The sequence below is a fragment of the Thalassophryne amazonica genome, chromosome 7 (genome assembly GCF_902500255.1).
Source record: "Thalassophryne amazonica chromosome 7, fThaAma1.1, whole genome shotgun sequence".
In the NCBI taxonomy this organism is placed as follows: domain Eukaryota; kingdom Metazoa; phylum Chordata; class Actinopteri; order Batrachoidiformes; family Batrachoididae; genus Thalassophryne; species Thalassophryne amazonica.
In genome coordinates, this window is record NC_047109.1 from 58,461,219 (window position 1) to 58,487,293 (window position 26,075).

General features: G+C 41.7%; 1 protein-coding gene across 1 annotated transcript in view; it reads left to right on the forward strand.

Moving 5' to 3' along the window:
* The first annotated feature begins 3,104 nt into the window (after positions 1-3,104).
* The window catches only part of LOC117514001 (antigen peptide transporter 1-like), a 76,661-nt gene continuing 53,690 nt past the window's right edge, over positions 3,105-26,075 (forward strand). The window contains 1 exon segment of the mRNA XM_034174284.1: positions 3,105-3,248. The gene's annotated coding sequence lies outside the window, so the exon portion shown is untranslated.

A 26,075-nucleotide genomic window follows, 5' to 3' on the forward strand; every position in this document is an offset into this window, starting at 1 on the left:
ACCCACAAATTACCTAAATAACAGCAGGTAACCACTCGTGGTGTGCGATACTGCAAGATTTGGTATTGATCCGATGCCAAAGACAAGGCCAGTATCGTTGATACTGATACATTGGAATAATTAAGGTGGATGCATCATCAAATTGCTAAATCTGAATTAATTTTAAAGACCTTTAAGTGTTTTTGTGATTTTTCCTTTGGATTATTAATTAGTTAAAACCCAAGACAGAATTTAAGCAAAGATTATAGGTAAATAGAAAATACTTTATTATTATAATGCACCATCAGTTCCACATGAGGTATCCATGGTTTGAATATGAAAACCTGTCCGTGTGTTTCATTTGCATCCATTCTCCACGTCATGTGTAGCTGTGTTAGAAGGGCATCAACATGCAAATCCACCTTGGATCTGCTGTGGCGACCCTGAGTGAAACTGAAGGGATAATTGAAGGGGCGTACTTATTGGTCCACCAGTTTCCATCACACCCTCGTTATGATTTCATTCACACGTAAGCGGATAAAATGTTTGGAGTTATTTCAAGTGTTGGTCTGCTGAGCTCAGGCCTGTAAGATCATGGATAATAAGTACAATGAGTGACAGAAAAATTGTTTTTCTGGTGAATAAAAATGCTTTGAACACAGGTGGCTCGATCAAGAACAACCCCCAGGAAATTGGTGTATTTGTGTCAAATGCAATAATCGATGAAGCACATTGCCTGAATAAATGTACCTACTGTACATATCAAAAAATGGAAGATACTGTTAAGGTTTCCCAAGAAATAAAAAAAAAAAAAAAAGTCTTGATGAGCAGTTGGACAAAGACTGATAATGATGAAATATAATAACATGAATGATGCAGATTTTGCTGGTGATGATAATCAGATGAAAAGAAGAATGAATAAATAAAATTGTGATATATTTTATGATTACATTGTTTGTCCAGTAGGGCTGCAATTAACAATTATTTTCATATTTGATTAATATATTGATTATTTTCTTGATTAAATGACTGATTGATTGGTTTGATTTGGTCAATAAAATGTCAGAAAATGCAGGATAATGTTAATCAGTGTTTCCCAAAACCAAAGATGACATCCTCAAATGTCTTGTTTTGTTCACAACTCAAACATATTCAGGACCTTGTCAGTGAGGAGGAAAGAAACTGGCAATTGAAACACACACACACACACACACACACACACACACACACACACACACACACACACACACACACACACACACACACACACACACACACACACACACACACAAATCACATTTGAGATAGAAATCATATCCCCCCACCACCATAAAAAAAAAAAGAATTCAAACAGATTAATCCTGATTCAGGCAGCACGGTGGCTTAGTGGTTAACACTGTTGCCTCACAGCGAGAAGGTTGTGGGTTCAATTCCCATGGCCTTTCTGTGTGGAGTTTGAATGTTCTCCCCGTGTTTGCGTGGGTTTCCTCCGGGTGCTCCGGTTTCCTCTCATCCAAAGACATGCGGGTTAGGTGGATTGGAATCTTTGAAATTGTCCGTTGGTGTGTGTGTGTCTGTGTTTGTTTGTTTGTCTGTTTGTGGCCCTGCGACAGACTGTCGTCCTATCCTGGGTGTACCCCGGCTTGCGCCCTGTGACTGCTGGGATAGGCTCCAGCCCCCCGCGACCCTTAATTAGACTAAGCGGTAGAAGATGAATGAATGAATGAATAATCCTGATTCAGCCTATTTGAATGTCACTATCCTCACATTAACACTGAAAGTCTGCATGTCCAGAGTGGTATTCCAGCAAACGCAATTAAGCCAAATCCCCGCTTATTTTGACAATTCGCAACTTTCTAAGCGAGGGTTCCATTCCAGCAATCTCACTAATGTCAAGTCTCGCTGAGTTAGTGTACTAATTTATACTTCTGAACTAGTCTGTTTACTACCAGGCTAATTGTCAGTCTTAGCCTAAGTTGCCGCTTAACCATACCTATCAAATGTGGGAAATATCAGAGAGGGAGATATATATTTTTTGCCATAAACTTATCATGAATGTGCAACCCACCCTTGAGCCCTGTAGTGTGCCGTGCATTTTTTCCTTTCTTTTTTTTTAATTAGTTAATTAATCCTAATTAATTAATTAATTTATTGCACAGTGTGTAAAATAGTGAAAAAAAGTGCCACTCTTTGCAACTTTGAGTTCATCTTTTGCAGGTTTGAAGTCACGGGCCTTGCAATCTGAGTTGAGTTTGAATCAAAATCAGAACTGAATTTAGTGCCAAGTAAGTTATTGGCGCAATAACAATAGAAAAACACTCAAATAGACAAAACCATATTCACTGTTAAATAAATAAAATGGAATGGAATACCAATGCACACACCAAAACATGAACAATTTACTGGCCACCACTTCAAGTTGGACCAATGCAATGCATTAGCCTTTCATTTTTGAATAACTATCATTTTAAATCCAGAGACGATTGAGATAAATTGCATATCCCACTTAGGGTTGTAGCAGTACCGCTTTGACTGATTCTTTAGTAATTACTGTTTTACTTTGATTTCTTTACCTCCGATATAGGCTTTGGCACCAGTATAGTAGGCCCACTTCCCTGCCTTCCTTGCAGCCTCCACCTGAGGCCAGAGCAGGTTACGAGTCTCAATGTCTTTGGGAATCAAATCTAGTTTGAACCACAGCTCCTGGTCTTCACAAAGGCAGACTTTTTTATTTTCTTGTTCGACCGCATGTGCTGCCTATGAATGGCGTGCACACTCAATTAGTCTGACTGGCTGAACCTGTTTTGACTTATTTTGAAACCGCTTTAGCTTCATCTCATTTATTAGGCTTATTCAAGTCAAGTGTTTCACATTAACCACCGCTTTTCTGAGCATGCTTTATGGAATGAGCCCCACTTTGTATTTTATTTAATCTTCGATGTGTTGACAAGTGAATCAGCACGTTTGCCAGTGTCCAAATATTTATGAACCTGGTGTTTTGGAGAGTTTGCGCTCTGGCCACGTGATGTCGCTGTTGTACTGAGCTCAAGTTGTCACCGTATGAGACGTATGTTCATTTTTCATGTCAAACCTTTTGCTGTCTCCCTTTTGTTGGGAAAGCAGAGGAAGAGTGAGCAAGCTGATGGTTAGTTTGGAAATTAGGACTGAAAGTTTATTTCGTGTAGCAGAGAAAATATGAAACGCGCTTCAAAGACGGAGACTAAGCTGTAAACGGTCCATCACAGAAGAATCGTCGGTGGATACACAACGTAAGTTCCAGGACTTAAACGGTGTCAACGACAGTAACTAATTACCTTGTTGTATTTTTTTTCCCCGATAGAAAATGCTTTCAAGCATCATCATGTAAAATGGGCAATGTATCAAACTACAATATGTGTAAAAAAAACAACAACAAAAAAACAAAAACATCAGTCTCAACCTCAACTATTATATTTTTAAGAGGGACTACTGTTTTTTTTAAGAGGGACTACTGTTTTTTTATTTTTTTTTTTAAGAGGGACTTGGACTACTGTTTTTTTGTTTTTTTTTAAGAGGGACTACTGTTTTTTTTAAGAGGGACTACTGTTTTTTATTATTTTTAAAGAGGGACTACTGTTTTTTTTAAGAGGGACTACTGTTTTTTTATTTTTTTTTTTAAGAGGGACTTGGACTACTGTTTTTTTGTTTTTTTTTAAGAGGGACTACTGTTTTTTTTTAAGAGGGACTACTGTTTTTTATTATTTTTAAAGAGGGACTACTGTTTTTTATTATTATTTTTAAGATGGACTACTGTTTTTTTTAAGAGGGACTGCTGTTTTTTATTATTATTTTTAAGAGGGACTACTGTTTTTTAAGTGGGACTGTTGTTTTTTATTATTATTATTATTTTTAAGAGGGACTACTGTGTTTGTTTGTTGTTTTTTTTTTAAGAGGGACTACTGGTTGCAGCGTTTTTAAGGAGAAGCCGCTCCTGTGGCAGTGAGGGACATCACACATTTTTACTGCGCTGAAACAATCTGCAGTAACGCCAGGGAGTGTCACTGTTTTAATTCAGAACCGACTTGTTCACGTATTTATTCTTGTACAGACTTAAAACAATAATGAACATGTTTGTTCACATTCCTCAAATGAAGAACATGATGATGATGATGATGACGAAGACTAGGTAAATGAATGACAGTGTTGTCAAAGTAACTTTGAAAAGTTACTTTTTAGATTTTAAAGTTAATTTATGCAGTTACTTCATTAGCAGCTTTATGCAATTACTTTATTAGAAGCTGCAGAAAACCTGCAACTAATAGGTAATGTAACTAATAAGGTAACTAGTAATCCAGTTTGGTTACTCTTACGATTGAGCAATCAACAAAGTAACTAGTCAGTAAAGTAACTAATAGTTACTTTTCTGAGTACAAAATCTTAAAAATAACCAAGTTAGATTATGAGTTACTTTATTAATTACATTCAGCATCTGCTGACAATTTATATGAAGCTGCTAATGAAGTAACTGTATAAAGTAACTGTAAAATGTAACTGTATAAAGTAACTAATGAAGTAACTTTTCAAAGTTTGGCAACACTGATGTTTGACACCAGAGTAGGGGAAACTGGGGCATGGTGAATCAGTAGCTATAGCTGCAAAACTACATATATATTTGCAGCAATTATGCCATATTTTTATGCATAAGACATCCCCCTTATAAATTACTGTTTTGTTTTTGGATACATTAAGGGCAACCTAAGTGGCAAGTGAAGTCAGTTTTTTCCTGTCAAAAGTAAATTTTGTGGATGTCAGTGTCTTTGTATTTATTTCTCAGAACAGAGGAAAGTTGGCCCAAAAAATGATTAGTTAGAAATGACGGAGAACAAAAGCAAGTCCGTGTTGGAAGTCTCACGGGACATGTTGTGACATGCCCAGCTCTCCACAATTTCTCGGATACTCACTCGAGTAAAAAGCCACCGGAAGCCGTCTGAATCTTCTGAATGGTGGAAGACCTAATGCCATTGTGGCTTCGTCCTGACATGTGAATGCCTCCGCACGTCTTTCATTACAAAATCTCCCGTAACAGTGGAATCTGACGAAAAATGACTGATGTCCACCTTTTCTGCCATTTCTCTAGTAGTCACACGACGTCCCGGATCAACACAGCCTTCACTTTGGAAATGATCTGGTTTTTTCAGCCTGTCGATGGCCGCTCGAAGCGCGGCGCGTCCTCAGCCGCAGTGGGCCGTCTTTAATCCGGTTGTAATGCTCCTTAATCTGTGTGATGCCCATAGGATTTTCACCGAAAGCCATCTGAATTTTCCAAATGGTTTCCACCTGGCTGTCTCACACAGTTTCTTGAAAAATTTGATGCAGCGCTGCTCCAGCCGTTCAGACATTTTCCTGACAATGAAAATCCGACGAGACGGGTGGACCAGTGCTCACTCAAGGCCTGCCCACAGGTGAATGACGCAACCGACAGGCGTGAAAAACTCACGCATGCGCACGAAGGTTCAAGCTTGGCTGATGCAAGCGCACATGATTCAAATCCATATAGTTTTTGCAAAAAATAAAAAGGTCCGATACTTTTCTAACAGACCCGTAATGCTATATGATGCTGTATGTCCCATATTCTGATGCCGTCTATATTCCTACATGTCCTAACTGCGATCGCGAGAGGTTCTATTGCTAAAGTGAAAAGCAGAGGGGACAAAGGGCACCCTTGCCTGGTTGAGCGTTGTAAACTAAAGGGTTTAGAAATTGTATTATTAGTCAATATATCTGCCATTGGATTTGTGTACAGTAATTTAATCCATTTGAGAAATGGTTCTCCTAAACCATATCTAGGTAGCAGATCAAAAAGGTATTTCCACTCTGTTCTATCAAATGCTTGACTAGCATCAACTGATAACATTGCAGTATCTTTGGCATTATTTTTCTCAAAAAGCACATTCAACACTCTCCTGATGTTATGGAAGCCTTGTCGTTACTGACCGATTAAGGAAGATACTGTTCTAACCTTTTAGAGAGAGCTTTGCACAAAATTTTTGTGTCACATCCCATTAAACTAATAGGCCTGAAAGATGAGCAACTGGTAGGTGATTTATCACGTTTTTAATATCACAGTTATCATAGTTAATCGTAATGATGGTGAAAGAGTTCCTGTTTTATATGATTCGTTACACATATCCAATAAAGGTTTTGCAAGTTTCTGTTTAAACTTCTTATAAAATTATACAGGTTTCCCGTCGAGACCAGGTGCTTTACCGCTGTTCATACTGCTCATGGCATCATAAAGATCCTCAACTGTCAATGCCCTGTCCAGTGCTTCCTTTTCATCATCATATAATTTCTGGAACTGTAGCTGATTGAGAAATGCTTGTTGTTGTGTAGCTCCAGAATATTCAGATTTGTATAATAGTTCATAAAAGTTTCTAAAGGTAGTATTAATTTCAGTTGGGTCTGTTGTTAAGTCGCCTGACATAGTCTTTATACTGTTAATTGTCCTTTCGGCTTGCATTTTCTTAATCCGCCAAGCCAGTAATTTGCTTGGTTTTTCACCCTGATCATAGTATGTTTGCTTGATCCATAAAAGGTTTTTAGCAATTTTGTCAGTTGTTAGTTTATTGTATTGCGCTCTCATTACTGTTAATTGTTGCTGTTTATCCTCATCATTATTCTCATAAAGATCTAATTCTAGTGTTTTGATCTGTCTTTCCAATGTCTGTATTTCCTTTTTGTGCTGTTTAGTCTTTGAGCTTGTATATTTAATAATTTCTACCCTTATGTATGCTTTGAAAGCTTCCCACCTTACACTGGCAGTTGTTTCATCCGTATTTAGTAGGAAGTAATTATCTATGCAGGTTCCTATGAATTTAATAAAGGGTGGATCTTGTAGCCAATATATCTGGAACCTCCACCTCTGATGTTGAGCAAATATGCCTAAGCATATTCCCATTGAGGCAGGTGCATGGTCACTAATCACTATGCTGTCATAACAGCACTTTGTGACATTAATAAGCAGTTCAACAGATATTAGGAAATAATCGATACGTGAATATATTTTATACGTAGAAGAGTGACAGGAAAATTCTTTTTTGTTTGGATTTCTTTCCCTCCATATATCGACTAGTCTTAGATCTTTTATGATTTCAGTCAGCTTTCTCCTTGTCTGTACGTGCGATGTACGAGGTCTTTGAGAAAAGTATCCGACCTTTTTATTTTTTTCAAAAACCATATGGATTTGAATCAGGTGTGATTGCATCAGCCAAGCTTGAACCCTCGTGGGCATGCGAGAGTTTTTTCACGCCTGTCGGTGGCGTCATTCGCCTGTGAGCACGCCTTGTGGGAGGAGTGGTCCAGCCCCCTCGTCGGAATTCCTTTGTCTGAGAAGTTGCTGAGAGACTGGCGCTGTGCTTCATCAAAATTTTTTCAAAAACTGTGAGGCACATCCGAGTGGACACCATTCGAGAATTTCAGCTGGTTTTCGGTGAAAATTTTAATGGCTGATGAGAGATTATGGAATGTTACTATCGCTTTAAGGACTTCCCACGGAGCGGGACGTCGCGCAGCGCTCCGAGGCGACGTCGTCATCCTGTTTCAAGCTGAAAACCTCCAAATTTAAGCCTCTGTTGACCCAGGATGTCATGAGAGAACAGAGAAGTTTCAGAAGAGGTCGGAATCAGCAGTTTATCCGGACATTCCACTGTTAAAGGAGATTTTTTTAATGAAAGCCGTGCGGACGGATTGGCGCGTCGGCTCGCAGCCGGCGTGGCGCGCCCGCCACAGGAAGAACACCTCCGTTGGAAGCCTTAAGGACAAGTTGGAACATGCCCTGCTGTTAAACAATTTCTCAGATACTCACTCAACTGAAAGTCACCAAAAGCCACCTGGATTTTACAAATGGTTATCAACACGGAGGTGTTTTTCCTGTGGCGGGTGCGAGCCGACGCGCCAATCCGTCCGCACGTCTTTCGTTAAAGAAATCTCCTTTAACAGTGGAATGTCCGGATAAACTGCTGATTCCAACCTCTTCTGAAAGTTCTCTGTTCTCTCACGACGTCCTGGGTCAACAGAGGCTTAAATTTGGAGGTTTTCAGCTTGAAACAGGATGACGACGTTGCCTCGGAGCGCTGCGCGACGTCCCGCTCCATGGGAAGTCCTTAAAGCAATAGTAACATTCCATAATCTCTCATCAGCCATTAAAATTTTCACCGAAAACCAGCTGAATTTCTCGAATGGTGTCCACTTGGATGTGCCTCACAGTTTTTGAAAAAATTTTGATGAAGCACAGCACCAGTCTCTCAGCAACTTCTCAGACAAAGGAATTCCGACGAGGGGGCTGGACCACTCCTCCCACAAGGCGTGCTCACAGGTGAATGACGCAACCGACAGGCGTGGAAAAACTCACGCATGCGCACGAAGGTTCAAGCTTGGCTAACATAAAAACGTATCAGTCAAATCCATATAGTTATTTTAAAAAATAAAACGGTCGGTTTCTTTTCTAATAGACCTCGAATCAGTTCCAGTAAGTCGATCCAGTGCTGGATCTAATGTGCAATTAGTCACCCCCAAAAATATAGAGACCTTCTAAGGTGGACACAGTCAATTTTCAATTTCAATTCAATTTCAATTTATTTTCATTTATATAGCGCCAAATCACAACAGAGTTGCCTCAAAGCGCTTCACACAGGTAAGGTCTAACCTTACCAACCCCCAGAGCAACAGTGGTAAGGAAAAGCTCCCTCTGAGGAAGAAACCTCAAGCAGACCAGACTCAAAGGGGTGACCCTCTGCTTGGGCCATGCTACAAACATAAATTACAGAACAATTCACAGAACAATTCACGGACGAATATACAAGAAATGCTATTGGCACACAGGACAGGAGGATCGCCAACACGAATACAACTTCCATCTCTGGATGGAGCTGCACTTTAAACAGAGAGAAAAAAACAGAATCAGGCATCAGAAAGACAAAAAATACTGTATAATTTGCCAGCATTAAACAGCAAGAAAAACAGAAATACTAAGGTGATCTCCGGCCACTAGCCCTAAACTTCATTAAAAGACCCAGAATTTAGGTAAAGTTGAGGCCGCAGCCCGCTCCAATTGCTAGCTAATAAATTAATTAAAAGAGTAAAAAGCGTAAAACAAAATTATACCAGTATGGTAGCCATATGAAAGGGAAAATAAGTGCATCTTAAGTCTGGACTTGAAAATCTCCATAGAATCTGACTGTTTTATTGATGCAGGGAGATCATTCCACAGAACAGGGGCACGATAAGAGAACAGTCAACAGTAATGTTTCAAAAAATGAAGGCATGTCCTCATTAGGCCCATAAATATTAATTAGGTTGACCTTACGTGACATAATGTTTCGTTGTACAATCACATATCTACCTGTTGGATCTTGAATAGTCTGAGTAATTTGGAATGGAACTGACTTGTGTACAAGGATAGCAACACCTCGAGCATAATTATAAAGAATAAATCACTTGGCCTGGCCATCTTTTTTAGACAAGGTATGTCTGAGGCCATCATATGAGTTTCCTGTAGGAAAACAATTTTAGACCTGAGATGTTTCAACCTATTAATAACTTGCTTCAATTTAGTCAGTTTTCTAAGCCTCCTAACGTCCCAGCTGGTGATCTTAATTTCGGAATTATTCACAAACATACTTTATTACCCTTAGTAACATCTTCTGATATCCTAATGAAGTTATAAATGTTATTGATTCTGCCAAAACCCATCCATCCATCCATTTTCTTCCGCTTTATCCGGAGTCGGGTTGTGGGTGCAGCAGCTCAAGCAAAGCCGCCCAGACCTCCCGATCCAGACACACCTCCCCCAGCTCCTTCGGGGGAACCCCAAGGCGTTCCCAAGCCAGCCGAGAGATGTAGTCCCTCCAGCGTGTCCTGGGTCTTCCCCGGGGCCTCCTCCCAATGGGACATGCCCGGAACACCTCTCCAGCGAGGCGTCCAGGGGGCATCCGGAAAAGATGCCCTAGCCACCTGAACTGACTCCTTTAGATGTGGAGGAGCAGCGGCTCGACTCCGAGCTCCTCCCGAGTGACTGAGCTCCTCACCCTATCTCTAAGGGAGCGCCCAGCCACCCTGCGGAGGAAACTCATCTCTGCCGCTTGTACTCGCGATCTTATTCTTTCGGTCATGAGCCAAATCTCATGACCATAGGTGAGAATCGGAACGTAGATCGATTGGTAAATCGAGAGCTTTGCCCCCCTACTCAGCTCTCTCTTCACCACAATGGTCCAATACAGCGACCGCATCACTGCAGATGCTGCACCGATCCGTCTATCGATCTCACGCTCCACAACTGGGGTCAGTTCTTGCCGAATGCGGAGCGTTTCTGCAGACAGATCCTGGAAGAAAGACAGCTTGCTGTCGCCGTGCATGATTTCTCACTTCCTTGCTTCACGATACACAAATTCCTTCTCTTGAAACTTCAAAAAACGCACAAGAACTGCTCGGTTCTGGTGAGGCTTGGCCGGTGCCAGCGTGCGATGAACTCGCTCCAGAGTGAAAGTTTTATCAGGACAATCGAGCCATCGCGGCAGCATGTCGCAGACAAAGTCAAAGAGTGGCTTACGTACTTCCTTCAGCTTGTTCATGTATTCCAAAAATCCGTAAGTTCTTTCTTCTGCCACGATTTTACAGATCTTCTGTTTTTGATTCAAGATAGGCATTTCGTTTGGTGGCAGACTCAAGTGCCTCTTGAGTGTGCTGTAGCTTGTCTTCTGTTGTTGCTATACGCGTTTCTGCCTCTCCAATACGTGTTGTATTTGCAACCATGTTTTTTTCCATGTCTGAAAGCTTGCTTTCAATCACCACATTTGAGTTTGCCATATTCAACAGACGGTTATCAGTGTTGTCCAGTTTTGATCCAAAATTCGAGCGAAGGGACTTCAACTCCGTTAGCACATCAGGTAAATTTGCCATCCTGCTATCTTCATTAGCCACCGCTGCTGCCGGAGAAGTTGTCTCAGCGATGTTTGCCTTGCGTGCTCTGGTGAAAATGTTGTAGGGTTTCGATTCGGGTGGTACTGACATATACAGAGCTGCACTGTTTACTCAAAATTGTCTGTGCGTTTGTTGGGTTTTTCTAAAGTTTGTGTCTGGCTGTGTGGAGCTTCTAGGCTACGCCATCTTACTCTCGGTCCCACGTGACCCCGTCATTTCCATGATAAAAAAAAGGGTCATTTTTTTTTTTTTTTACACTGTGTTCAGACCCAGACCCACAGCCTGACGAGCACCTGTTAAATTAGACACAGCAAAAGGCTGTGATTTGACACTTTTCTGCTTTCATTGCTTCGATTGTCATCATATTTTAATAGTTCTTGCAATGTGCACGCTGATTAATTAATTAGAAAAGTCCGCAATCAGAAAAGTCCGCAACTTTACAGCACGAAGTTGGAAAAACAGGAAATTGTACAGCTTACCTTTGATTTGGAGGTGGTGATTGTAGAAAGAAAAGCTTGTTGAGGGACAAATTAGTCCAGAATAAAGCATAATCCAGAGACGGAGAATTTTAAAACTGTCAGGCTTTTCAGCTTGCAGTTGCGAAGTGGACAGTTCAACTGAACGCCGACCTCCACCTGTCCACGGGAGTTTTAATGCTTCAGTCGACCCACAATACAAAAATAATAGTAAGGCACAGTGACTTGAAGTAACTTTAATCTGATTACTGATTTGGAAAGATTAACGTGTTAGATTACTCGTAACTGTAAAAGTGGTTAGATTAGAGTAACGCGTTACAGCATCACTGCTCATATGCTATGCAAAACATACAGTGAGGCAAATAAGTATTTGAGACACTGTTGCTTTTGGAAGTTTTCCCACCTACAAAAACAATGAAGAGGTCTGTAATTTTTATTTATTTATTAGGTACACATCAACTGTAAGAGACAGAATCTAAAAACAAATAATTCAGAAAATCACTTTGTATGACTTTAAAGAATTAATTTGCATTTTAATGCATGAAATAAGTATTTGATACAATAGAATAACAGACCTTAATATTTTGTACAGAAACTTTTGTTTGCAATTACAGAGGTCAGATGTTTCCTGTACTTCACCAAGTTTGTACACACTACAGCAGGGATTTTGGTCCACTCCTCCATACAGATCTTCTCCAGATCTTTCAAGTTTTGAGTTTCAGCTCCCTCCAAAGATTTTCTATTGGGTTCAGGTCGGGAGACTGGCTAGGCCATGCCAGGACCTTCAGTGACAATGGACCAGCATGACAATGACATGACAATAAAATACTTATTTCCCTCACTGTATGTACATGTGATTTCTTAGGCTTTTTTTTTTTAATTTGCAAAAAATTTCACATTGTCATTATGGGGTATTGTGTGTAGAATTTTGAGAAAAAAATAATTTCATCCATTTTGGAATAAGACTATAACATAATAAAATGTGGAAAAAGTGAAGCGCTGTGAATACTTTCCAGATGCACTGTATGTTTGACAGCACTGTTTGACTGACCAGAACAATGGGAAAGTTCAAGGAATTCAGGGAAGAGCTAAGAAGGAGAATTATAGATTTACACAAACTGGGAAGGTTTTTGGAGTCATTTTTAAACAACTGCAGATTTCAAGATCATCAAAATTGACAGTGGATCAAATGCTTATTTGCCTCACTGTATGATGAATACTGTTAAAGTTCTGTCCCGTCGGGTTGTTTTTGGGGTTGTCATTAGGTCTCTGTCTCTGTCCATCCTGTCTTGTCTTCCTGTGGTCCGTCTTAGTTCTCTGTTACTGTTCTGTCTGTGAGTGTCTCTGTGTGTTGTGGGTGTGTCGTATGGATGAATGAGTGTGAGGCGTGTGCGTTAGTTGGCGTCATGTGTATTTGCAGGAGGCGTGGCGCATGTATGTTAACACATCTTGTCTTGGTGTTTCTCTCATGCCTCTTACATGTGTCTCCCCTTGTCTGTTGTCCAAGTCCGGGGTCCCAGTCCCAAATTCTGTATGTCTGCTCTGCTCTCTTTCTGTGTCTGTTCCCTGCACATGTGCACACTTGTGGGTGGGGCTGCCCCTCACAGCAGGCACGCCATGTTGTCCTCAACGGTCAGACTCCGCACTATGTCTACATTGTGTTTCCCGTTTGTGTCTTTCTGCCCTCCAATCTTGGCACCATCCTCCGTCTTTGCACCGTGCATTGTGGGTTTTGCCCTTGTCATAAGTTGTATTAGTTTCTGTGTCCTGGATCACTGTGTGTTATTAGATTAGATATACTTTATTGATCTCACAGTGGAGAAATTATGTTTACACTCCAGTTACCTCAGACAGCAATTAGTCTACAATTATTACTTGTTTACCATAATAATGGCACACATCAGAATTAAAGGCAACACATACACATTTGCCATTGTTTATGTGCACTAAGTTTGAAGAAGTCCGTTATCCGAATTGAGGCAAGTGGGTGAAGGCCACGCAGCAACCCTGAGATGCACCGCCATCAGCTTGGGGGGGACGTGGGCTTGCAGCTAAAACTGCACTGCCCCCTCCGAAGGGAGAAGGAATGATGTTAGCGGCGCCGGAAAGTGTGGGTGTTGATGGGGGAAGGAGGGGGTGGGGGGAGGGAATGGAGCATGCTTCAGTCTTGTGAAAAGCAGTTTGTTGTCTTTGTGAGATGAAATAAGAAACAGCCAATGTTTCCCAGGCCGAAACAAATCCCTCTGGAGGAAAAACAGTCGAGCAATTTGACCTTCAGGCTTGATGAGCCTGTAATGTTATGGTTACAGCAGTGAAATCACTTTTTAACTGTTCCACTTGCACTTGCACAACCAAATCCCAATTATGAATTAAGAATATTCACCGGCCTCTGAAATCTTCAGCTTCAACTGCAAGGCACGCATCTGCTCCAAGATGTCATCCAATTTGCGTCTGAGTTCAAGAGTCATCGAGTCTGAGAATGCACTGCCTTGCCAACCTTGTTAATCATGACGGACAAGCGAGGGGGCGTGGTTCTTGATGCCGCAGTTTTGCCAATTTTGCGGTAGATCAGGGCAGCACATAAGCCAAAAAGTACCAGCCCTGCTACCATGAGACCAAAAATGAATAAATCCTCGACGTCCTCAAGGGAGAATGGCACCAAGCATGCAACACGCCAAGATCCCCAGGAGTCGAGGACATAGCCCGCAGGATACGTTCCATCTGGGCAGGTACAACCCCTGGCAATAATTATGGAATCACCGGCCTCGGAGGATGTTCATTCAGTTGTTTAATTTTGTAGAAAAAAAGCAGATCACAGATATGACACAAAACTAAAGTCATTTCAAATGGAAACTTTCTGGCTTTAAGAAACACTATAAGAAATCAGGAAAAAAAATTGTGGCAGTCAGTAACGGTTACTTTTTTAGACCAAGCAGAGGGAAAAAAATATAGACTCACTCAATTCTGAGAAATAAATGATGGAATCACCCTGTAAATTTTCATCCCCAAAACTAACACCTGCATCAAATCAGATCTGCTTGTTAGTCTGCATCTAAAAAGGAGTGATCACACCTTTGGAGAGCTGTTGCACCAAGTGGACTGACATGAATCATGGCTCCAACACGAGAGATGTCAATTGAAACAAAGGAGAGGATTATCAAACTCTTAAAAGAGGGTAAATCATCATGCAATGTTGCAAAAGATGTTGGTTGTTCACAGTCAGCTGTGTCTAAACTCTGGACCAAATACAAACAACATGGGAAGGTTGTTAAAGGCAAACATACTGGTAGACCAAAGAAGACATCAAAGCGTCAAGACAGAAAACTTAAAGCAATATGTCTCAAAAATCGAAAATGCACCACAAAACAAATGAGGAACGAATGGGAGGAAACGAGTCAATGTCTGTGACCGAACTGTAAGAAACCGCCTAAAGGAAATGGGATTTACATACAGAAAAGCTAAACGAAAGCCATCATTAACACCTAAACAGAAAAAACAAGGTTACAATGGGCTAAGGAAAAGCAATCGTGGACTGTGGATGACTGGATGAAAGTCATATTCAGTGATGAATCTCGAATCTGCATTGGGCAAGGTGATGATGCTGGAACTTTTGTTTGGTGCCGTTCCAATGAGATTTATAAAGATGACTGCCTGAAGAGAACATGTAAATTTCCACAGTCATTGATGATATGGGGCTGCATGTCAGGTAAAGGCACTGGGGAGATGGCTGTCATTACATCATCAATAAATGCACAAGTTTACATTGATGTTTCGGACACTTTTCTTATCCCATCAATTGAAAGGATGTTTGGGGATTATTAAATCATTTTTCAAGATGATAATGCATCTTGCCATAGAGCAAAAACTGTAATAACATTTCTTGCAAAAAAGACACATAGGGTCAATGTCATGGCCTGCAAATAGTCCGGATCTTAATCCAATTGAAAATTTTTGGTGGAAGTTGAAGAAAATGGTCCATGACAAGGCTCCAACCTGCAAAGCTGATCTGGCAACAGCAATCAGAGAAAGTTGGAGCCAGATTGATGAAGAGTACTGTTTGTCACTCATTAAGTCCATACCTCAGAGACTGCATGCTGTTATAAAAGCCAGAGGTTCTGCAACAAAATACTAGTGATGTGTTGGAGTGTTCTTTTGTTTTTCATGATTCCATAATTTTTTCCTCAGAATTGAGTGATTCCATATTTTTTTCCCTCTGCTTCCTCTAAAAAAGTAACCGTTACTGACTGCCACAATTATTTTTTCCTGATTTCTTATAGTGTTTATTAAAGCCAGAAAGTTGCCATTTGAAATGACTTTAGTTTTGTGTCATGTCTGTGATCTGCTTTTTTTCTACAAAATTAAACAACTGAATGAACATCCTCCGAGGCCGGTGATTCCATAATTTTTGCCAGGGGTTGTAGGATCCCCTGGTCCTGACCTTCTTGTATAAAAAATGGTGTCAACAGCATTCATAGACCAGCTGATCAATTCCATGGTTAATCCAGTAGTAGTCCAATAGATCCTGACTGGGTGACTGTGAGGAGGAAGCGTAGTTCCAAACAGAAGCCCCATGTACACCGCCAACCCGTTCACATTTCTAACCGTTTTTCCCCACTCGACGACACACCCGCCGAGGATCAAGCTCGAGTTATTGGCGACTCTGTTTTGAGAAATGTGAAGTTTGCGACACCAGCAACCATAGTCACTTGTCTTCCGGGGGCCAGAGCAGGCGACATTGAAGGAAATTTGAAACTGCTGGCTAAGGCTAAGCGTAAATTTGGTAAGATTGTAATTCACGTCGGCAGTAATGACACCCGGTTACGCCAATCAGAGGTCACTAAAATTAACATTGAATCGTGTGTAACTTTACAAAAACAATGTCGGACTCTGTAGTTTTCTCTGGGCCCCTCCCCAATCGGACCGGGAGTGACATGTTTAGCCGCATGTTCTCCTTGAATTGCTGGCTGTCTGAGTGGTGTCCAAAAAATTAGGTGGGCTTCATAGATAATTGGCAAAGCTTCTGGGGAAAACCTGGTCTTGTTAGGAGAGACGGCATCCATCCCACTTTGGATGGAGCAGCTCTCATTTCTAGAAATCTGGCCAATTTTCTTAAATCCTCCAAACCGTGACTCTCCAGGGTTGGGACCAGGAAGCAGAGTTGTAGTCTTACACACCTCTCTGCAGCTTGTCTCCCCCTGCCATCCCCTCATTACCCCATCCCCATAGAGACGGTGCCTGCTCCCAGACCACCAATAACCAGCAAAAATCTATTTAAGCATAAAAATTCAAAAAGAAAAAATAATATAGCACCTTCAACTGCACCACAGACTAAAACAGTTAAATGTGGTCTATTAAACATTAGGTCTCTCTCTTCTAAGTCCCTGTTAGTAAATGATATAATAATTGATCAACATATTGATTTATTCTGCCTTACAGAAACCTGGTTACAGCAGGATGAATATGTTAGTTTAAATGAGTCAACACCCCCGAGTCACACTAACTGCCAGAATGCTCGTAGCACGGGCCGAGGTGGAGGATTAGCAGCAATCTTCCATTCCAGCTTATTAATTAATCAAAAACCCAGACAGAGCTTTAATTCATTTGAAAGCTTGACTCTTAGTCTTGTCCATCCAAATTGGCTGTCCCAAAAAACAGTTTTATTTGTTATTATCTATCGTCCACCTGGTCGTTACTGTGAGTTTCTCTGTGAATTTTCAGACCTTTTGTCTGACTTAGTGCTTAGCTCAGATAAGATAATTATAGTGGGCGATTTTAACATCCACACAGCTGCTGAGAATGACAGCCTCAGCACTGCATTTAATCTATTATTAGACTCAATTGGCTTTGCTCAAAATGTAAATGAGTCCACCCACCACTTTAATCATATCTTAGATCTTGTTCTGACTTATGGTATGGAAATTGAAGACTTAACAGTATTCCCTGAAAACTCCCTTCTGTCTGATCATTTCTTAATAACATTTACATTTACTCTGATGGACTACCCAGCAGTGGGGAATAAGTTTCATTACACTAGAAGTCTTTCAGAAAGCGCTGTAACTAGGTTTAAGGATATGATTCCTTCTTTATGTTCTCTAATGCCATATACCAACACAGTGCAGAGTAGCTACCTAAACTCTGTAAGTGAGATAGAGTATCTCTTCAATAGTTTTACATCCTCATTGAAGACAACTTTGGATGCTGTAGCTCCTCTGAAAAAGAGAGCTTTAAATCAGAAGTGCCTGACTCCGTGGTATAACTCACAAACTCGCAGCTTAAAGCAGATAACCCGTACGTTGGAGAGGAAATGGCGTCTCACTAATTTAGAAGATCTTCAGTTAGCCTGGAAAAAGAGTCTGTTGCTCTATAAAAAGCCCTCCGTAAAGCTAGGACATCTTACTACTCATCACTAATTGAAGAAAATAAGAACAACCCCAGGTTTCTTTTCAGCACTGTAGCCAGACTGACAAAGAGTCAGAGCTCTATTGAGCCGAGTATTCCTTTAAATGTAACTAGTAATGACTTCATGACTTTCTTTGCTAATAAAATTTTAACTGTTAGAGAAAAAATTACTCATAACCATCCCAAAGACGTATCGTTATCTTTGGCTGCTTTCAGTGATGGTTGGTTGGTTAGACTCTTCCTCTCAGATTGTTCTGTCTGAGTTATTTTATTAGTTACTTCATCCAAACCATCAACATGTCTATTAGACCCTATTCCTACCAGGCTGCTCAAGGAAGCCCTACCATTATTTAATGCTTCGATCTTAAATATGATCAATCTATCTTTATTAGTTGGCTATGTACCACAGGCTTTTAAGGTGGCAGTAATTAAACCATTACTTAAAAAGCCATCACTTGACCCAGCTATCTTAGCTAATTATAGGCCAATCTCCAACCTTCCTTTTCTCTCAAAAATTCTTGAAAGGGTAGTTGTAAAACAGCTAACTTATCATCTGCAGAGGAATGGTCTATTTGAAGAGTTTCAGTCAGGTTTTAGAATTCATCATAGTACAGAAACAGCATTAGTGAAGGTTACAAATGATCTTCTTATGGCCTCAGACAGTGGACTCATCTCTGTGCTTGTTCTGTTAGACCTCAGTGCTGCTTTTGATACTGTTGACCATAAAATTTTATTACAGAGATTAGAGCATGCCATAGGTATTAAAGGCACTGCGCTGCAGTGGTTTGAATCATATTTATCTAATAGATTACAATTTGTTCATGTAAATGGGGAATCTTCTTCACAGACTAAGGTTAATTATGGAGTTCCACAAGGTTCTGTGCTAGGACCAATTTTATTCACTTTATACATGCTTCCCTTAGGCAGTATTATTAGACGGCATTGCTTACATTTTCATTGTTACGCAGATGATACCCAGCTTTATCTATCCATGAAGCCAGAGGACACACACCAATTAGCTAAACTGTAGGATTGTCTTACAGACATAAAGACATGGATGACCTCTAATTTCCTGCTTTTAAACTCAGATAAAACTGAAGTTATTGTACTTGGCCCCACAAATCTTAGAAACATGGTGTCTAACCAGATCCTTACTCTGGATGGCATTACCCTGACCTCTAGTAATACTGTGAGAAATCTTGGAGTCATTTTTGATCAGGATATGTCATTCAAAGCGCATATTAAACAAATATGTAGGACTGCTTTTTTGCATTTACGCAATATCTCTAAAATTAGAAAGGTCTTGTCTCAGAGTGATGCTGAAAAACTAATTCATGCATTTATTTCCTCTAGGCTGGACTATTGTAATTCATTATTATCAGGTTGTCCTAAAAGTTCCCTGAAAAGCCTTCAGTTAATTCAAAATGCTGCAGCTAGAGTACTAACGGGGACTAGAAGGAGAGAGCATATCTCACCCATATTGGCCTCTCTTCATTGGCTTCCTGTTAATTCTAGAATAGAATTTAAAATTCTTCTTCTTACTTATAAGGTTTTGAATAATCAGGTCCCATCTTATCTTAGGGACCTCATAGTACCATATCACCCCAATAGAGCACTTCACTCTCAGACTGCAGGCTTACTTGTAGTTCCTAGGGTTTGTAAGAGTAGAATGGGAGGCAGAGCCTTCAGCTTTCAGGCTCCTCTCCTGTGGAACCAGCTCCCAATTCAGATCAGGGAGACAGACACCCTCTCTACTTTTAAGATTAGGCTTAAAACTTTCCTTTTTGCTAAAGCTTATAGTTAGGGCTGGATCAGGTGACCCTGAACCATCCCTTAGTTATGCTGCTATAGACTTCGACTGCTGGGGGGATTCCCATGATGCACTGAGTGTTTCTTTCTCTTTTTGCTCTGTATGCACCACTCTGCATTTAATCATTAGTGATTGATCTCTGCTCCCCTCCACAGCATGTCTTTTTCCTGGTTCTCTCCCTCAGCCCCAACCAGTCCCAGCAGAAGACTGCCCCTCCCTGAGCCTGGTTCTGCTGGAGGTTTCTTCCTGTTAAAAGGGAGTTTTTCCTTCCCACTGTCGCCAAGTGCTTGCTCACAGGGGGTCGTTTTGACCGTTGGGGTTTTTACGTAATTATTGTATGGCCTTGCCTTACAATATAAAGCGCCTTGGGGCAACTGTTTGTTGTGATTTGGCGCTATATAAATAAAATTGATTGAATTGATTGATTGATTGATCCAGAATCCAATATCATTTGAGGAATTCACAGTCTGGTGAAGTAGGGACTTGAAGGTTAAAGGCAGAGAACAGAGATAAGGGAGATTGGAGGAGATGCGACCGCCCTCGTCGGAGTCCCAAGCTAAGTTATGTTCCATTCTCTGCTGCACCCTTGTGTCCGAGTTGTGTCACTTTCTGAGTTTTGCCGTCCACGTCCATGTCACGTTCTGGTCTCTGCTCTCCTCTTGCATTCATGTTTGAGCAGCATATCCTCTCCGTAGGTTCCCACCTGCAATCCATTGTCTCATCAGTCATTCTGTTTTCATGTCTCACCTGTGTTGATGTCCCTTGTGGGTCCATTGTAGCTGTTTGCCATTGTCTGTTCAGTGTTGTTTAGAGCTTGCTCCGTGTTACTTCAGCATTCATTCAACATTCCATTGTTGATAGTTTTATTGCTTTACCTTTTTGAGGCTCTGTGTTCTCAAACGCTCCATCTGTAGTAAGTAATCTGCTCTGTTTTTTGTTTTTTTTTGCACTCCTTGAAGATTGACTGTCTTAGTTTTTCTTCGCCGTCCCATGCCCTGGATTCCCTTCTCCGTTAAGGGGGTTGAAGTTGTATTTTTGTTATATCCTTAACCAGTTTTTGTATTCCTGTTCACCAGTGTAAATTAAACTTGACATCTTTTGAGATCACTTTTGTCTTGACTGTCCTGCATTCTGGAGTATATTTCTGACTCTATTCCTAGGACCATAAACCTAAGGGCCCCTTCACGCATAGTGCAAATTTGGTTGATTTGCGAATAAAGTGTGCATGAAGCAGGAATTGTGTGCAAAACATGTAAAAACGTAGCTGCCTCGTACACCTGTTGCTACAACTATTTGCACACACCAGTGGCTGAAAGACAGAGTGTGCACTGTGTGAGGCCATCGATCCTTCTCGCGACAGCTGTCGGCCAAATTCCAGGTGACATACACGAACATCTAACACCACTCATTTGGCACTTAGAAAATGTGTGGCCATTCGTACTATTAACACAACAACAGTCAGCAGAAAATCATTGTCGAGCTGGCATTGAAATTTGTCTAAGTGCCCCACGACTGTGAAATTGCAGATGTGGGGAGACGTAGTATTGGCCCCCCCCCACAACACCTGTGCGCATGTGTTTTGTGCACTCCCCCCCCACCCCACAACACGTGTATGTGTGGTTTGCGCCCCCCTGGCAGGCGAGGCATCTCTCATCAGTGTGATATCGGTCTGTGCGCTGACAGAACAGGGGGTGTGGCTGGCTGCCCACAGCTGTTGAGACATCTTCGGTCCTGGACATCACAGCTGCAGCACATGTTCAGTGTTTTGACGGACACGTGCGTGTATGTGTTTGTGTGGACATACATAAAAACGGACCGTCAGTCCATTTGAACACGCGGCAGGCAGTCTGAATGTCACATCTGACAATACACATATGTCGGGCCGTGAGGGCTGTGAGCGGTGCACTACAGAACCAGGACAACCCAACAGTATGACAAATACATCACTTTCAGTCACGTATCAGCAGAAATACGGCATCCCAAACACAGTGTGGTGAGTTATCACAGCACTTTTTTCTTTATTTTATTAAATACGTTTAGCTGCTTGTTGATTTTGGCCATTTCACACTCCCGTTACAAGATGGTGATTGTAGCGCAGTGGTAAAGTTTCTGTCCAGTGATCAGTGTGTGGGCTCAAATCCTGTGAGTGGCATTTTTTTTTAATTTAACCAGGGTTATTTAACCGTGTGTTTCTGTATTGCTTCCCCTTTTATATATTATTTATATCAGTCCAGTGATATTCACAAATTATACAGCTGGTTTTTACTTTTTTTCCTCCACATCGCGCCGCTGACGTGGAGGAAAATAAAAATGCTCGCACTGTGTTCCTGCTCGAAAGACACCGTCGCACTAACTGTCGTACCGACATCGTGCATGCCTGCCCATCAGCATGATGTTTCGTGGTGCGCTCACACGAGCTCTACTGCCGTGAGTCGCCCTGAGGTGTAGGTATTCGCACTATGTGTGAAGGGGCCCTTAACAAATACATGTTTAATTTTTTACAATTTTTTTTTCTCTCCACATAATCACTTTCTTCCTTTAGAGACATTGCTGAATTAATACTTACTGGCCAGGGGCTCTCGATTGGGTAGTATTTATAAAATAGGTAGCTGATATTTTTCAAAGGTGGTAATAAATTATGCAAAATTTCTATAATGATTTGGAATGATGTGTGAGTCCACAATGTAATTATCAATGTCCATTGTTCACTGTTATGGAATATCCGTAATTTCTCCAAAAATATTAGTCCAATCAACGTTCCATTTTGGCAGTGTTCATCCTTGATCCAAAATACAAAAGCATACCAAATGGCAGATTCATATCTCCCAAGTTTGTCCATGTTTGAAGGCACACACACACACGTATGCATACACGTACACGGAGGCCACTTCACTTTTAATATATAGATGATTTACCGCCCTCTGCTGGAATGGCATGTTAGTCCAGAATATAACTCTGTGTCCATTTTTGACTGTTGAGGGTTGGGTTTTTACCAGAGTTTTTGTATGCTCTTATCTATCCTCTTCTGTCGGTCAAGTGCATGCGTGTTTGTCAGGTCCACCCTGGATTTAATGTATTTTTATATTTCTGTATTTCTGTTCCTATGTTGTGCGTACTGTCCAGTGGTCACAAGTTTATTTCCTCCTTTGCCTGCATGTTGATCTTGTGTTTAAATAGTGTTTGTCTTTCACGTTTATTTGGTCTCTGAGTCCCAGGCGTTGATAATCACTTGCTTTATTAACTTGTTAGCTCCTCTATTATCCACCTACCTCCTGTTTTCATGGCTCATGTTTTGCTCCATGGATCATTACGAGGTCTGTTAGAAAAGTATCAGACCTTTTTATTTTTTGCAAAAACCTGATGGATTTGAATCACGTGTGCTTGCATGAGCAAACTTTGACCCTTCGTGCACATGCGTGAACGTTTTCACGCCTGTCGATTGCGTCATTTCCTGGTAAGCAGCCTTTGTGTGGGATGTGTGTAGTGCGCTCGGCGGATTTTCATTTCAAAGAAAAAGACGGAACGACTGGACCAGCGCCGCATCAAATTTTGCCAGAAACTGGGTGACAGCCAGGTGGAAACCATTCGGATGATTCAGACTGCTTTCGGTGACGATGCTGTGGGCATCACACAGATTAAGGAGCAGTACAACCAGTTTAAAGACGTCCACACAATGGTGGAGAGCGAGCCACGCTCCGGTCGGTCATCGACATGCTGAAATGACCAGATCATTTCCAAAGTGAACGCTGTGGTGATGCGGGACCATCATGTGACTGTCTGAGAAATTGCGGAAGAGGTGGACATCAGCGCTTTTTCAGCACATTCCACTGTGGCAGAAGATTTGGCCATGAAAAGAGTGGCTGTGAAATTCATGCTGCTGCTGACGGCGGAGCAAAAGCGCCTCCGTGTTGAAGTCTCACAGGACATGCTGTGACATGCCCACCTCTTCCACAATTTCTCGGATAGTCACATGACTGAAAAGTCACCGAAAGCCATCTGAATCATGTGAATGGTTTCCACCTGGCTGTCGCCCAGTTTCTGGCAAAATTTGATGCGGCGCTGCTCCAGTCGTTCTGTCTTCCTTCTGTCTGTTTTCCTTGAAATGAAAATCCGCGGAGCACACAGCACATGTCCCACACAAAGGCTGCTTACCAGAAAATGATGCAATCGACAGGCATGAAAAAGTTCACGCATGCGCACGAAGGTTCAAGGTTTGCTCATGCAAGCACACGTGATTCAAATCCATCAGGTTTTTGCAAAAAATAAAAAGGTCCGATACTTTTCTAACAGACCTCGTATTTCTGTTATGTTGCGGTTTTTGCCACAGTCATGAGTGTCTCTTATTTCCGGATTTTATTTCTTGTTGGTGGGTTACCATATGTCATTTCTTTCTTACCTGTTGTTTTCTTGATCATTATTCTTGAGTAGTATTATTCTTACACCGGTTGTCTGTTCAGGTTATCTCCCTGCACTTTTTAGTCCACGTGAGGTTTTAATTCCATCGCGCCCTCCGTCGCTGTGGGCCGTCTTTAATCCGGTTGTAATGGTCCTTAATCTGTGTGATGCCCAGAGTATCCTCACCGAAAGCCGTTTGAATCTTCCGAATGGTTTCCACCTGGCTGTCTCTCACAGTTTCTGGAAAAATTTGATTCAGCGCTGCTCCAATCGCTCAGCCATTTCCCTGACAATGAAAATCCGACGAGGTGGGTGGACCAGTGCTCACTCAAAGCCTGCCCACAGGCGAATGACGCAACCGACAGGCGTGAAAAAACTCACGCATGTGCACAAAGGTTCAAGCTTGGCTGATGCAAGCGCACATGATTCAAATCCATATAGTTTTTTTAAAAAATAAAAAGGTCGGATAGTTCTCTAACAGACCTCGTATATATACATACATACACTCAACAAAAATATAAACGCAACACTTTTGGTTTTGCTCCCATTTTGTATGAGATGAACTCAAAGATCTAAAACTTCTTCCACATACACAATATCACCATTTCCCTCAAATATTGTTCACAAACCAGTCTAAATCTGTGATAGTGAGCACTTCTCCTTTGCTGAGATAATCCATCCCACCTCACAGGTGTGCCATATCAAGATGCTGATTAGACACCATGATTAGTACACAGGTGTGCCTTAGACTGCCCACAATAAAAGGCCACTCTGAAAGGTGCAGTTTTATCACACAGCACAATGCCACAGATGTCGCAAGATTTGAGGGAGCATGCAATTGGCATGCTAACAGCAGGAATGTCAACCAGAGCTGTTGCTCGTGTAGTGAATGTTCATTTCTCTACCATAAGCCGTCTCCAAAGGCGTTTCAGAGAATTTGGCAGTACATCCAACCAGCCTCACAACCGCAGACCACGTGTAACCACACCAGCCCAGGACCTCCACATCCAGCATGTTCACCTCCAAGATCGTCTGAGACCAGCCACTCGGACAGCTGCTGAAACAATCGGTTTGCATAACCAAAGAATTTCTGCACAAACTGTCAGAAACCGTCTCAGGGAAGCTCATCTGCATGCTCGTCGTCCTCATCGGGGTCTCGACCTGACTCCAGTTCGTCGTCGTAACCGACTTGAGTGGGCAAATGCTCACATTCGCTGGCGTTTGGCACGTTGGAGAGGTGTTCTCTTCACGGATGAATCCCGGTTCACACTGTTCAGGGCAGATGGCAGAAAGCGTGTGTGGCGTCGTGTGGGTGAGCGGTTTTCTGATGTCAATGTTGTGGATCGAGTGGCCCATGGTGGCGGTGGGGTTATGGTATGGGCAGGCGTCTGTTATGGACGAAGAACACAGGTGCATTTATTGATGGCATTTGAATGCACAGAGATACCGTGACGAGATCCTGAGGCCCATTGTTGTGCCATACATCCAAGAACATCACCTCATGTTGCAGCAGGATAATGCACGGCCCCATGTTGCAAGGATCTGTACACAATTCTTGGAAGCTGAAAATGTCCCAGTTCTTTCATGGCCGGCATACTCACCGGACATGTCACCCATTGAGCATGTTTGGGATGCTCTGGACCGGCGTATACGACAGCGTGTACCAGTTCCTGCCAATATCCAGCAACTTCGCACAGCCATTGAAGAGGAGTGGACCAACATTCCACAGGCCACAATTGACAACCTGATCAACTCTATGCGAAGGAGATGTGTTGCACTGCATGAGGCAAGTGGTGGTCACACCAGATACTGACTGGTATCCCAACCCAATAAAACAAAACTGCACCTTTCAGAGTGGCCTTTTATTGTGGGCAGTCTAAGGCACACCTGTGCACTAATCATGGTGTCTATTCAGCATCTTGGTATGGCACACCTGTGAGGTGGGATGGATTATCTCAGCAAAGGAGAAGTGCTCACTATCACAGATTTAGACTGGTTTGTGAACAATATTTGAGGGAGATGGTGATATTGTGTATGTGGAAAAAGTTTTAGATCTTTGA